The following is a 15,972-nucleotide window of genomic DNA, read 5'->3' as shown; positions in this document are numbered from 1 at the left end:
TCTACCTACAACCTTAACTCCACGGTGCCTTAAACAGCATATACACAGGATCAGGGCTTATGGGGTAGACATTTTTGGAAATTCACTATTTTACCTACACTAAGTCATTGAGGGGGGCAAAAAAAAGAGTAAAATTTTGTTACCTACTGCCACAAAATAATACATTTCAGAAAAGTTTTTATCCAAAACTATTTTAAAACACTTAGCTAGTGATTAAGTTTGACATATTCTGGAAAAATCTATTGTTCTTGTGGCTAATTAATCACACACACATAAATGGTTTTCTCAATAAAAATGGGATATTCAAGGCTACCTGGACAATTGAAAAGGAACTATGGTTGTTGTGCCTTGAGTGGCCTGATTTCTGCACATTACACCTGCCAGTGCACACACATGCCAAACTGTGGCTCACAGGCTGCTTGCTGTCTCCTCCCCTCTCCCATGCTTGGCTACTGTCTTTACTCTCAGTGCTCTTTTTGTTGAGTCCTATTTTTAAACTCTGCTTCATTTGTTTCTTTGCTCAGTGTCTAGCAGTTTTCCTACTCTGACCTGGATTTCATTGGTGATGTACTCCATATGTTCACACCCTTGGCTTTACAACTTTCTCTTGTGTGATGTGCAAGTTCTTCTCCACATAAGTTTTTCCATGCAGAATGCAGCACCTTAGTAGGCAGTGATAACATCACCTGCTCAAACTCCATCTCCAGGGTGCAATTGAGAACTTTCCAACATCTAGACTGCTGTAATTTCAAAATTAAGCAAAGCCCCACTCGAGGGAACAGCATGGTGTTTGCCCTTAAAAGTCTGTGTAATGCATGGAAACACATTTGGGAAAATAATTGACTTTTATGTACAGAAGCCAGATGCATTGCATGCCTATGTATGCTTAGGGAAGCAAGTTCATCTCATCTATCACAAGAAGCATCTGTTCCACTAAATTCTACTGCCGGATACTCATCACATGTGGGCAACAAAACACTTAAGGAGATAAAAGCTCTTTCTAGTAAAAAGGACATGAAAAGGGCTTTTTTTTTTTTTAAAGCTGCCTGCATCAGTTAAGCTCAGAGTAGAAAATACTTCTAAAAAAACATTTTTCTTTAATCCTGTGATTATAGAGTTGATTGAAATTATGGTTTTTCAAAAATTAAAGAAAAAAAGAAAGGAAGGAAGGGGACTGAGGAAGAGAGAAACATAGGGAGAGAAGTATGCTTATCTTATTGGACTTGGACCTATGAAATACATGAAATTGGTTCTGTATTAGTAAAATTTTTTAAAAAGCATTTAAAAACATTTTTGAATGATAGTTTTTGATAAGGCATTCAGGTGCCTGCCTGCCTTGTATAAAATTTAGGGAAAGGGCTGTGCATATACTCCTATTTAAAAGACTGCTTTAAACAGTACTTTATATACTCTTAAGTTTGTATATATTTTGAAAATGTAAATGATTGACACAAGTAATGGAGAATTAATTTTCCAGATAGGAACATACACTTGTCATTGTTTTTATGAATATTGAAAATTTAGAAAGAGGCTATTTTCTCCTAATCTATTTCCTGGATACCTATTTAAATGTAGTAATATATCTATTATTTAAAATTTGTAGGCCGGCGCCATGGCTCACTTGGCTAACCCTCCGCCTTGTGGCGCAGTACCCCGGGGGTTCTAGTCCCATTTGGGGTGCCGAATTCTTTCCCGGTTGCTCCTCTTCCCGTCCAGCTCTCTGCTTTGGCCCGGGACGGCAGTGGAGAATGGCCCAAGTGCTTAGGCCCTGCACCCGCATGGGAGACCAGGAAGAAGTGCCTGGCTCCTGGCTTCAGATCGGCGCAGAGCGCTGGTGGTAGCAGCTATTTGGGGGGTGAACCAATGGAAAAGGAAGACCTTTCCATCTCTCTCTCTCTCTGTCTAACTCTGCCTGTAAAAAAAAAAAAAGATTTATAAAATTTGTAAAACAGACTCATAAATGATAATCAACCCAATAGTTAAATCTCAGTAAAAACCATGGTTACCAGATAAATCACTGGCTTTATGCATATATACATATTTATAAATATGAATACATTAATAACATATAATAGATAGTATCTGTATGCATAAATTAATATCATATCAAGTATTGTCAAAACATTCTGTCTCCATATAAATGATTCTTTCTACATACTTTTTTCATTTTGTTTCACCATTGAGTTTCTAATACTTTTAGTTTTCATTCGATTCTTAATGTTTCCTGCCACTGAACTTTGCTCTTTTCTCCACTGAGCTACTAATCTTTCCTTATTGACATGTTGAAACTATTCATATGCCAAATATGTCAATAGATTGCATATACTTCTTCCTAGTATCATATTTGCTTTTTCTACCTACTCATAGTATCTTCTAAGTATTCAAATTTTGTATTTTAATAAATCACAATTCATAAATCTATTTTCTTATGTTTCTGTCACTATAGCTATGTTTAGAAAAGTTAATTTCACTGCAATATTGCAAGTGATATTTGTCTATGTTTCATATTTGTTTATATTTTGAGGAATTTACTTGATAGCTACTCAGAAGTTAATATTTATGAATGATGAACATATCATTTTTAAAACCACAAAACATATGATCAGATATCTGAACACCATTTTCTGAAACTTTTAGCATTTACCTACTGACCTGAAAGACTGCCTGTATCATACATCAGATTTAAATGTTATCAAGATTATATAATGTCAAATTATTTAATCATCAGGTTATGATAATGCAAGTAATACTACTAGCTGTACTTCCTGTCACTGGCTTCTGAATGAATGGATGGAAGAATCGCTTCCTTGCTGCATGAGTGTGTGATTGGTAGAGCATGGTCTCAATGAAGTGAGAACTATACAGACACTTTAACTCCAGATCTGAACTGTGACCCATCTGTCCTACACAGGTACTTATGAGGTAAGAACAAAATTCTGTCTATGGTTATATTTCTATGAGTTTACATTGTGCCAGTAACCACAGCAGGTGCTCAAAAAGATGTTTCATGTTTAATTTGCTAGGTATCTGATTATCAGCTACAGAGCTGCTACTACTTTCTGAGTAATTTTTGCATTTCAATTTTTTTAAAAGAGTATGGTTTTTTAAAAATATTTTTTAAAGAGAGAGAGAGGGAGTCTTATACATTGGTTCACTCATAAAATTCCTGCAACTACTATGGGACTAGGAGCCAGGAAATCAATCCAGGTTTTCCGCAAAGGTAGCAGAAATCCAACTACTTCAGTTATTATTCCCCATCCCAGTGTCTGCATTAGCAGAAAACTGGAGAAAGGAACCAGAGCTGGTCATTGAACCCAGACACAGGCATCCTAAGCCACTATTTCCAAATGCTCATTTCCATTCTCAATACTTTTGACTTACTTCTATCTGTCAAGGAAACATTCATTTAGAGAGTTTTGTATATGCTGAAAGGCAAACACACACACATACACACACACACACACACACATGCATCATGCATCCATCACAGAGAAAAACAGTAATTTTAGGATATTTGTTGATTCTCGAGGTTTGATCATAATGAAAATAACAATGGAAAACTATAAATATGGGGCTAGATGATGCAGGGAATGGAAAATCAAACTACCAAATGAAAGTTATTTCTTATTTTCTTTAATTCACTGCTGATGAAAATGAAAAAAAAAAAAAGAGACAAAAATGAAAGCCCATGATAGGGGCTGGTGCTGTGGCGTAGGGGTAAAGCCACTGCCTGCAGTGCCAGCATTCTATATGGGTGCCAATTTGAGTCCCGGCTGCCGCACTTTCAATCCAGCTCTGTGCTATCGCCTGGGGAATCAGTAGAGGACGGCCCAAGTCCTCATGCCCCTGCACCCGTGGGGAAGACATGGAGGAAGCTCCTGGATCCTGGCTTCGAACTGGCGCAGCTCTGGCCGTCGTGACCAACTGGGGAATGTACCAGTGGATGGAAGAGCTCTCTCTCTCTGTCTCTCTCTCTGCCTCTCCTTCTCTCTCTGTGTAACTCTGACTTTCAAATAAATAAAATAAATCTTAAAAAAAAGAAAGCCCATGAGGTGTATATGCATATCATATCACATGTACTGATTTTTATGATGTATATATACACACACAGATGAAGGTGAATATATGTTAATACTATTCTGTTTTATATTTATAACATATATATGTACATACACTCAACAAATAGGAATGCCTTGCATAATAATTTCATTTATATTCATTTCCACAGCTAAAATATAAGGAAAATTTAAATCAAAATCAATGATTAATTTAGAAATAATTTTAACAATTATCTCCTCTTTCATCTCATTTTTATGGTTTATTATATTGCCACTTTGTGAATATTTTGTTATCATGATTTATATATATTTGAAACAATCACCTTAAGAAATTTGCCTTTTGCTTAAAAATCTCTGAGGCACATTTTGTGTGGTTTTACATGTTTGCAGAAATACACTTGATAAAGAAAATTCAATTGTAAATATATGAATCCACATATAAAAACATTTAACATAATATCTCTGAGTAAAATTATCTGTAAATTTTTCTGTTAAAAGCAATAAGGGTACATTTCCTGGTAGTGAACCTGTTTGTTTTCATTCTGTTGATTAGTACCTGAACGTCCACATTGGTATAATACATTGATTATTTGATATCTCACCATAGTAAATAATAGTTATCCAAAAAATAAAAGTTGGTGAGTTCCAAGAAAATGTATTTTTGATGGATAAGATAATTTAAAATTGTCTGTTAGTGCTACAAAATTTTTTTTTTAAAAAAAGATGATTAATTGATGTCATGGTGCTGAAATTGAAACAAGATTTCATAGAGCAAGTATATTTAAAAGTATTTTCATAATATATCATCTCTACAGCTGGAAATGCTGTTTTAATTATCAGTATTACTATGCAAATCCCATCATTTACCTAATGTATAGTAAATATGATTTCCTAATATTTTTACCCAATATTTAGCAATTATTATTTTAGTGAGAAATTTTCACATTTACTTAATACAGTATATGAGATCACTATGTGATTATAAATGAAATCCACAACTAACAGGGATATAGAAATTCATAAGTAGTGGCAAGAAAAGGTGCCTTACAGTGTCATAGTGCTCCTGACAGAGCACCACCCACCTCTGGTTGGATCATGGATGGATGTCATTTAAATCAATCATATGCCAGTACCACCTTAGCATGAATACTCCAGCCTTGCCTCCAATCAGAATGCGGCACAAATCTTGCCTTCCTGTCAGGATGCAGCTAGACCTTGCCTTCCAATCAAAATGCAACTGAAACTTCCTATCAGAATGCAACTCCAGACTCCCTCTGAGGAGTTCTAAAGTCACTGAAAAACACATATTTGTTGCAAGCACTAAAAACACTCACACTCCAGATTCAAAATTCAGAATATTGAAACCACAAATCAAACTTCAAAAATTGTTTCAGAATACTACCAACTCTATTAATAAATTATGCTGGGGGTAGTTGACTCTTTTTCATTCCAGTCTAACTCATCATGTTTTCTCACTAGTTTTTCCACTTAGTCACAACCAACAACAGCAGACACATTATTAAATTTAATCAATTTTTTTTCATAATTAATTTTGTCAACAGCATTTCAAAGCCCTCTCTTGTTCTGATTTTGGGTAATCCTTGTATTATTGAAAGATCTAGACTGAAAAATTGCGACCCTTCATCTTGGAAAAGACACTGTTTATTTCTACAGCAAATGTCCATTAGGTCATATGATCAAATGAGGGCAAACAAATCAACGAATAACCATGACATCATTTATCATCCTCAAATCTAGATTTGTGGATAATAAGTTCCTCTAAGCGACAGTTGGCTGCAGGAGCAACAAGAGGAAGACAACCAGCAGTCTTATACCCACACTGAGATACGTCCACACGCACTTGCTTCCACAGCCAAAGTAATACCATATGTCCTCAGAGATGTGGGTGGGCAAACGTAACAGTTGGCCTGCTAACTGGGGCCATATGCACAAGCAGCCTATCATGCCATCCTTGTGCATGGCTGCCGAGAACTCAGTTGACATCCTTGCTCTGAGGAATAACAGGGCTGGAGGAGGAAATGTTTCTTCAATAGGAGAAAACATGACCGCTTATCATACAACTACCATACCTCTAGACCTAGGAGCTAAAAACATTCGTGCACATTATTGTTTGTTACTGAAAGTTGGAGAATAATCCACAGAGTTCTTTAGTCCAGTTTCACCTTCCTTCCTTAGATGTTACATTCATGGGCAAAGGGATTTTTGTATCTCATCATAACTGGTCATTCATAATCATCCTTATTTAATTCTGTGTGATGCCAACTACTCTTTTATATTCAGTTTAATCTTCAGAGAAATTATGCTGTTCCCTTGACATTGAAAATATTACAGGAAAAGGAGCAGGTATTTGGCACAGCTGTCAAGATGCCACTTGAGAGATTTGCATTCCATATCAGAATGTCTGGGTTTGAGTTAAGACGCTGCTGCTGTTGTTGCAGACCCTGGGGGGCAGTGGGCAATGTCTCAAGTATTTGTGCCACCCATGTAGGAAACCTGGATTGAGTCCCTGGTTCCTGAGTTTAGTCTGACCCATCCCTAAATCCTGTGGGTTTTGGGGGAGTAAACCAAAAAATGGGAACTCTCAAACTTTCAAATACATTAAATACAGTAAATTTAAAAACCATCAAAACAGTAAAAGAATGAAAACAGTTAAAAACCCAGAGTATTTAAATTAGAATTGCAGGAAAGTAAGGAGATCGCTGTAAGACAAAGACAAAGCTACTACACCACTGTTTCAAGGTGAAAGACAAACACAGATCCTATTTCTATGAGAGCTTTGTATCATATCAAGGGATTCCTTTGGAGATTTTACAACTGCAAGTGCTATTCAGCGATTGTACTGATTCTAAAATTTATTGTTTTAAGGGTCAGTTGTAATACTGTGATCAGATAAGATAATTTACTTTACTCTTAATGGCTTCTTTTTGACAAATGAGGAAGCTTTTAGGAAGGACAATGCTCCTTGCACAACAACCAGTAAAGCATGTCACATCCCTTTACCATGGACTTTTAAGAAAAATGAAGGACAAACTTGTGAGGCAGCAAGAACTCATCTGCATTAAATTAATTTGAACAGGGCATTCCAAGTTCTCTTTGGGAACAATAGTGTAAGGGGGAAAATGAATCCATCTTGTGCAATTAGTCCCTTTTGGATTATAAGATTTGAAAAGCTGACATGATCATCATTAAAGTTTTCCTGGATGTCTACGATTAGTACATATAACTTGTGAGATAAGATATTCATGATGTACATTTGTGATATGCAGTAATTCCTATGTAACCCTTGGCTGACATGCCCTTGAAAATCATATCATGCAAAGTGTAAAGAGAGAATCAACCATTCTGTGATATCCATATGGATTGGGCTATACAAACAGGAGCTGAGCTTTCTTAATAAGAATTATCAAAGACAGTATTCTTTGATAATTTAAACCTAAATGATCCAGGTATGGGGATTGGTAAATGATATTTGTGGCCCTAGAAGTACAAATACTTTTACTTACATTACACTAAATTTAATTTAATAAATTTAAGGGTGTTTAATTGTTCAAATCTCTTGTCCGTCAGGAACCATCTCCATTAATACCTTCTGTGGATCCAAATACAACAGTTGCTTACAAAGAAACATTCTTTTTCTGTGGGGAAGCAAGCAATTAATTTCAGGGTCTCAAAGCACAAAACTATGATTAGCTTTTGAAGTCAGCCCCTGAAGACATTCTCATCCTAATCTTTGGGCCCTGTGAATGCAGTGCCTTACACTGTCTAAAGAACTTTGCAGATATGATGAAGTGAAGGACCTTGAGATAGGTCCATTATCCTGAATGGTCTAGATAAACCCAGGATAATCATAAGAGTCCTTAAAAAGGGGGAAAGAGGAAGATCCAAAGTGAAAAGAGGCAGAAGTGTAAAGACAGAACAGACACAGAAGCAAAATGCTTCGAAAATGGAGGCACTGGGTAAGTGCCAATGAATATAGGTGACACCAGAAGTGCAAATGAACAAGAAAGTAGATTCTTCCTTAACACATCCAGAAGAAACCAATCATGCAGGATACATTTACTGTAGCCCAGGGAAGGTGGTTTTGGGCTATATACTTTAAAATTGTAAACAACAAATTTGGTTGTTTCGATCTCCTAAACTTGTGGTAATTTGTTTAACAATGTTAAAAAACAAATATATCATCACTTCTCAGCCTTTTGACCAAGATCAAGTGTGAAAACAAATATATCATCAATAAGCAAAGAAAATAAAGGGTAACAGTGACAAATTTAGGAGATATCAGAAAAGAAAAGCAATGTTAAACTCAAAAACAGGAATTACATAGGTGTTATTATGTATTACTGGTTTACTCCTTAAGTAACATCATTACTATCATTACCATTATTACACAGTCAACATGATTATAACAGTATGTATGACTTAGAGATTTTTCTATTTAACCCATTCAATAATCTCATACAGCCTGCCTTTGGTAACCATCTATCAGATGGAGTAAATACCCACCTGCAAGATTATCTCCCTTGTTGAGCAGAGAAATTACATCTAAAATTAAAATCTATTCAGCAAATCCACAAACAATACCTAGAGTACAAAAATTCAAACATAACTTTTTCAAGAATACTAATGATAGTGAATTTGTGAGGATATCTTTAGCAAAATTTAAAAATTTCCAAAGCATTATTTTTAAAAATTGTGTCCATTTCTCCTCTGGTTAGAAATAAATCATTGCTCAACACTCCATTACCTTTAATCAAGTGGATAAAACACAGATGTGAATTATGCTACTACAAACAGAAAACTAAATAAATAGAAAAGTGTCACTTAGTGCTGACAGTATGACAGACCAAAACTGTGAATTGTAGAGGGAGTGAATGTCTTGTGGCATAAATGTGCACTTTTCTCATGAAAATTTGTACTGTGAGCCAGCATGCTTTTTTCCTCATGCAAAAGTGAAGGACATTTTTAAGGCTACTCATTCTGCTTTTCTAGCATTGAAAGGACACAGAACATCAGAATTAGGAGATGAGACTGTTCTGTGCAAGACTAGTACTGAATTTTAGGGGAGAAATAAACAATTTGGCGATAATATGCAGAACAATTCCATAGTAATATAAGGGAACACAAAAATACATATTAAGTGTCTACCCCTTACATACATGATTTTATAGAATGGACTTAAGATACTAAATGTCACTTTATTCCCAGTTTATAGATAAAGGAACATGTTGCTAAAAGATATCTTGATAATTGCATACAAGTAAATAAAAGGCAGAACTAGGATGAATATAATATCAATAATATATATAACAGTCTACTCTTAATTGGATGCAGACTGCTCTAAGAAGCAAAATATGGATCAGGAAGTTATGAGTTAGATGCTCTTAGTCACCCCAGTTTACAGAGGAAGTGACTGAGATAAGGGGAGGCTATAGAATTTACTTCATGCTCACAGAGCTAAGAAGAGACCACTTCAGCCTTGGCTCTAGGAGATATTTTACCACTCCAAAATTCATATCCAATATTTCTAGGATTAGCTGAGATAATTTTTATTAAACCCTAACTGAGAATCTGACATCTAAGAAGGATATTATAATTTATCTGTATCTGCGTTGAGTTTGGGAATTATTGAGCTCCTTGAATTGTCTTTTGCAATTTCAATCCTCATTTTTATCACAGTTCTCCAAGAGAAACAAAGTTCAACATATGTAATCTTTTTGGTAGAAAACAGTAGAGCTCAAGAAAGGCATAACACATCACACAAAGCTGCTAGATTCATTTGGAATGAAGCAAAGAGAATTGTTTACTTTGCAAAAAATAATTGAATGCTCATTCCTTCATCTACAGTATAGCTCATAAATATATATTTGTATAAAACAATAATCTTTCTATAATTCTTCTACAATGTTTAAGTATTATTTATGTATACTAAACATATTTAAATGTTTAATGATATATGTAAAAATTGGCTTAACAAATCCAAATAATCCATGAATAACATATGGCAGAATGTTCAATATCTTCTGCCTTTTTCTTCTCCATGCCATGTAGTTGATTTATACCATCCAAACTTTTTTCTAACTCCTTGCAATTTCCCTACCTATTTCTTTTAAGTATTGGAATAAAATGTGTTTGCCCTGAGATTCCTTACATTGAAACAACTGTAATGAAATGTAGCCTCCGATCATATACATCATTCACAGAGACCATGAACGTTTCTATATTTTCTCTATGTTACATCTTCCTTTATGCCATCAGTGTCACCACAAAGGGGGATAAGCAATGAACCTCATAATAAAGAGAGATATTTACTCCAGAACTTAAAATATTTAGTTGTCACTATAGGATCTCATGTCCTATTTGAACTACTATGAGCAATTAAGTAGACCTGGTACTTAATTCACATCTTTTGCAAATGTTTATCCATGAAACTGTGGCTAAATGGGTATTAGTTATGTGAAATAAAGAATTCACTTGCATCAATGACACTCTTTTAGCAGGACTTGTCAGTACTACTTTTGTGCACATGGACCAGCCAATGTTTAAGAGTAAGCAAAAAGCTTTCTAGGACTAGCAGAGCTGTCACAGAGTGTTCACAGAGTCATCTAGAAATTCTTGGATGTTAACACACCTCATCCATTGTGCAGCCTTTAACCAACCCCAGGAAATTATGGGAAAAACTTCCTAGTTCTCTTGCCTCTCAGTTGGGGTAACATCTGCTGCATATTCTGTACATTCTCCCATAGTTCTCAAATAGAATTCAACCCCAATCTTTGAAATTATTTTCAACTTACTATGTGGCACAGAAACAAGTGAAATTTGACTAGGTAGGCATTTTAATTCATTGTATATGCAAACTTCCCTTCCTCAGAACTGTTTATAGACAAGAATTTCTAGAAACACTTGTATCGTGGGCCCTATTCTTTCCTGTGGGGTAAAAGTATATAGCTTCTCTTCTTATTCCCCTCTCTCCTGGCTCAGCTAACCCTCTATTGGAAATAATTACAAAGGAAGAGAAGTAAGGCCTTGTTTAGCACTCTCAAGAGAATCTCTTCTCTCAGAAATGTTAAAATGATAGTGAGCATCATATATACCCTGCTTGAGATATTTCACAAGATCTGAGAGAAAAGAACATTTTAAGATTCCAGAAAATTCACTTTAAGTCACCCTTTTAATGCCAAAACCTGAAAGGAACAGGTCATATGGTCAAGAGACATAGAATTAATTATCCTGATTCATTTGAGAATAGCTGATCTGGGAATATACATGGAATCCTACTGTGAAAAGCTAAATTGTATACCATATGCTTAGTTTCAAAATGGAACAATGAAGCTGATGTAAAAAATGTGAAAAAATTAGTTTCAAAGTAGGTAAGACTCCAAGAAATACTCTATCTAGTACTAATTTCTCAACTTCCTTATACCTTACTCTGTGCCGAACACGCATACACAAACAAATGCACCCACCTATAAGAAAACATGAAAACCCTGAAATTCAAATGTGTTAAGAGCCTATTATCACTTAAGAGAAAAAAGAAATTAAAATTTAAATCAATATTTAGGTCTTCCTTTTCTCTCTGAAGAGTTAAATTTATATTAAATCAGTCTACATTTTTGTTAATATGGGTGCATATTAAAAAATAAAAAATTCAGTTGCTAAGTCTCCTCTTCTTATATACCCTATGCTAGATATCCATTTCCTGCAAATGTTTCCAAGGAATCTTAAAGAATATTCACTGTTAAATCTTGTCATTTACTTTGAAAATAAATATTTCTTCACTTGAAGTTCATACCAAGTAATTTAATAATGCATCTAAATGTAGGCTGCCTTGATTTGCAAAATAAATTTCCAAGAATACTATTTGTAATAAACATCAAATCTGTCTTTCAATTCACTTTTGTTGAAGAGTGCACAGGTTAATTCTTAGGAGCTTAAGAGTTATCTGGAGGTAAAGATTCTGTGAGTATGAACAATTACAGTCTTTTATATTAAAAAGTAAAACTGGGAAAATAATAAGGAATATTTTAAACTACTTTTCTTACAGTATATCCATACATTACTCTTTCAATTTAGCCTTGGTAAAATCATATGTGTACTTGTTTGAAAAGAATTAAACTTGAAATTAAATAGCATAGATTGGGGCTGGTATTGTGGCACAGTTGGTTAAGCCACCACCTGTGATGGAGGCATCCCATATGAGCTCCCACATCCCACATGAACACTGGGTTGAGTCCAGGCTGATTTGCTTCTGATCCAGGTCCATGTAACACTCCTGGAATGATAGTGCAGGATAACCCAAATGCTTGCACCCTTGCTGTCCATGTAGGAGACACAGATGGAGTTCTAGGCTTATGACTTATGCTTAGACCAGCTGTGTCCATTGCAGCCATTTGGGGAGTAAACCAGCAGATGGAAGATCAATCTGTCTCTCTGTCTCTCCCTCACTGTAACTCTGACTTTCAAATAGACAAAATAGTCTTTAACAAATAGCATAGGTCTGAATTCCTAATTTATAACATACTAATTATAGAAAATTAAGTCAAGTAGTTTCTCTATGGCATAGTCTCTTTGTCTGTAAAATGGAACTATACTGCTGTCATCTCAAAATTTCTTCAAGAAATTTAGAAGGAACTTATGTGTAAGAATCTGGCTTGCTGGAAGTTTAGATAATACAAGGCTATTTCAAAAAGTTCACAAAAAACTGAATTGAAAGATGCTTATTTTGCTATAATTTTTTTATAAATTCATGCATAGGTTTTTCTCATAGTACCCATTTTCCCTCAGATTTGTTGAATCCAAACCAACATTAAAGGTAGAAGAACAAAGTAAAATATTATACGCTGACTGCTAACATTGTAGCTGTATTTATATCAATTTAAAAAAAACCCTCAAGCTCTATTGAGCATAAAGTGTTACTGGATCCTTAGGAAGAATCTACTAAATATCTGAAAGACATTAAAACTCATCCCCACCCCACATTTGGATTTTGACAGTTATTTGTTAAACTTTTAATGTGTATACTTCATTGACACTAAAATGCATGGTCATCTGTATGACTAAGGCTATTCTGACCAATTCCAGTGGTAAGCATCAGAATGATCTACCAAGTAAGTATTGAATCCAAAACCAAAATTAGCAACTTTAACTGCCTAAAATCAGCAAATTATAAAATGCTTGTGATGGTGATAATCATAAGTTAGTGCCAGTAGTAAAAACTCAACTTCTCAGCCAAATAAACTCATAAAATATCTAAAAAAGCTCCTCTCTCTCTCTCTCTCTCTCTCTCTCACACACACACACACACACTATAAAAATGAAGCAAATATGAAAAAAATTGAAGTAAGCAAGTTCTGTGGGAGATATCCATAATTTCACTACCAGAATATTCCCATCAATCTCCTTCCTCAAAGTTCTACCAAGAAAATAAAGTTACCTTTCTCTGAATTTGAACTCACTGCTTTTCCTATAGACTTTTCAAAATGAGTAACACCTTCTGCTTCAGCCAGTCACTTTAAAGTTGTGTCATTAAAGAAATACAAAAAAAGTACCGATTTGGGAACAAAGGATGAAGAAGAGATGAAGTAAATCAATATTGCTTTTCAGTTTAACTGCCATCACATTTTTAAGCCTTCTAAAGAGTCTAAAGTCCTTTTAATAAGATTATGGAGAGGACCGAGTTGGGGGGGGGGGACCTCCATTAACTCAGGTGGTGCCCCCAGACAAAATCTGGGAGGAAGGAGTACCACCCCCACTTGGAGGGCAAGATTGTCCTGTCCCATTGTGCACACAAATCCCCTATTTCTACACCTTCCCCATCCTTCATCCTTCGGCTTGGCTTAGAAAATTGGACACGAAGCAAGGAAAAGGAGGAGCAGGAGGACGAAATGGGCTTCTGAAAACATGAATTTCTGTCTTAAAATATATAAATATATATCTAACACGTGTCTTTGGGGGACGTTTCCTAAAAGCCCAGTTCCTTTAGCTAGATTACCTCTGAATCTCCACCCTGACTGTGAGGCTCACAAGTGCCCACCCCCACTCCGCCCACCCCCAACCTGTGTGGCCACCCACCGGGAAGACACAGTCCTTGACTTTGGGAAACCTGAGCTGGGCAATCGCGCTGAATCCACGCCCCTGGTTCAAGACCCCTCGGTACACCTCTCCCCGCAACTCACCTGGAGTCAGGACTAGACCGCAACGTCTGCCCAGAGGGACTGGGAAGCAGCGCAGAGAAGCTTAGCAGTGTCTGCCTGCATAAGAAGGGCAGTGCCTTGGAATAGCTCCCCCCAGAATCTGCTGCTCAGGCTGCTCCCAGATTTCTTCCACTCCCTGCCCGGGAGCCGTCCTTCCCTTTCTCTCTTCCTCCCCCGCTTGCCGAGGCTGCACTTCCTTCTCCTGGCGTTGGTGCAGAGAGCGCTCCTCGCGCCTCCCTCTTTCAGGCGCGCGAGCTGTCCGTGGTGCTGACGAAGAGGCTCCGGCTCCGGTGGGGCAGGGTTGCGCACTGTCTGGCTCCGGACACCAGTCTTGGGAGCAGAACCGCAAATATGGCTTTAGTGGCCACTAAAGAAATGGGCTGAAGGAGGCAACCAGCTGGACTCTACCATCTAACACTCCCTCGACCACATGTATTATTGGGCAACTCCATTTAAATAATCAATAACCTCAAACTTCTTCCTAATATCTCCAGTAACTCACAAGTGCCAAAAAGTAAACGAGTGGTTGAGCACGTCCCTGTATGGATAGTACTCTCTGTACAGAGACAATGACTTGGCTAGATTCTAGGGCTGAATAGTTCAAGGAAGGGTATAGGTTTCTATAGGGCAGTTATTTGGACACATGTTGGATGTTCCTGGGAAACTGTAACTAGCAATGTCCCAATCAAGACAACTCAGTTTCCTAATGGAAGTAAACTGAGACTGAGTACCTGTCTCTGTTTAGTAATCCCTTTTTTCCTCAGTTCATATTTACCACGATTTGGTGAAAACAGTACTACCACTTCTGTTTCATAATTTAAGAACTAGAGATAGGGGCCAGCACTGTGGTGTAGCAGGTTTCGCCACTGCCAGCAGTGCCAGCATCTCACATGGATACTGGTTTGAGTCCCGGATGATCCACTTCCAATCCAGATCCCTGTCGATATTCCTGGGAAAGCAGTGGAAAATGGCCCAAGTGTTTGGACCCTTGCACCCACTTGGGAGACCAGAAAGAAGCTCCCAGATACTGGTTTTGGTCAGGCCCAGCTCAGGTCATTGTGGCCATTAGGGGAGTGAACTAGTGAATGGTAGATCAATCTCTCTCTCTCTCTCTCAAACTCTCTCTCACACACACACACACTGTAACTCTATTGTTCAAATAAAATGAACAAATCTTTTAAAAACCTGGAAATTAATCTGCTAAAAGTCAGAAATTCTGTTTTAAGTTTGCTTAATATGTGAAATCTGTTTTGCTCAAAAGCAGTACCTGTGTATAATGTCCTAGAGTGTCTTAGATGGCACTGTTTAATCAACCAATAAGGATAATGGAACTATCAATAACTACACCTCAAGAGACTAATGAATACACAGTGAGATTTGTGAATAATCAGGTACAACAAATAACCATGTTAAAGTTTATGCTAACCATGGTAATAACTGATAAAAGATTAGCAAACAGAAGAAAGGCAAATAATGTCCAAAATGATGAAGATTAATGTACAGCCATTCATTAGTTGAAATTTCTACTTTCAAAAAGACCTTTTTTGAGGCCTACAAAGGGAATGGTGTTTTTGCATTGGAAGAAGGCCAAGTAAACCAAAAACACACTCATTTCCCATTAGGAATATGCATTAACTAATTAATATTAAATACAACCTATGTTAATTTAACTAAAATTATATGAAAAAATTATTATGCATTCA

General features: G+C 36.4%; 1 long non-coding RNA gene across 2 annotated transcripts in view; it reads right to left on the bottom strand.

Moving 5' to 3' along the window:
* The window catches only part of LOC127493995 (uncharacterized), a 43,863-nt gene extending 29,247 nt beyond the window's left edge, over positions 1-14,616 (bottom strand). Inside the window, exon 1 of one of the 2 annotated variants that reach the window (XR_007924689.2) lies at positions 14,252-14,616. This is a non-coding gene — a long non-coding RNA (uncharacterized lncRNA). The remainder of the gene's footprint in view (positions 1-14,251) is intronic. The other variant, XR_011387790.1, reaches the window with a different exon arrangement.
* Between the last annotated feature and the right edge of the window lie 1,356 nt (positions 14,617-15,972).

Source organism: Oryctolagus cuniculus, chromosome 4 (assembly GCF_964237555.1).
Source record: "Oryctolagus cuniculus chromosome 4, mOryCun1.1, whole genome shotgun sequence".
Taxonomy (NCBI): Eukaryota; Metazoa; Chordata; class Mammalia; order Lagomorpha; family Leporidae; genus Oryctolagus; species Oryctolagus cuniculus.
This window is presented reverse-complemented; position numbering and strand designations above follow the sequence as displayed.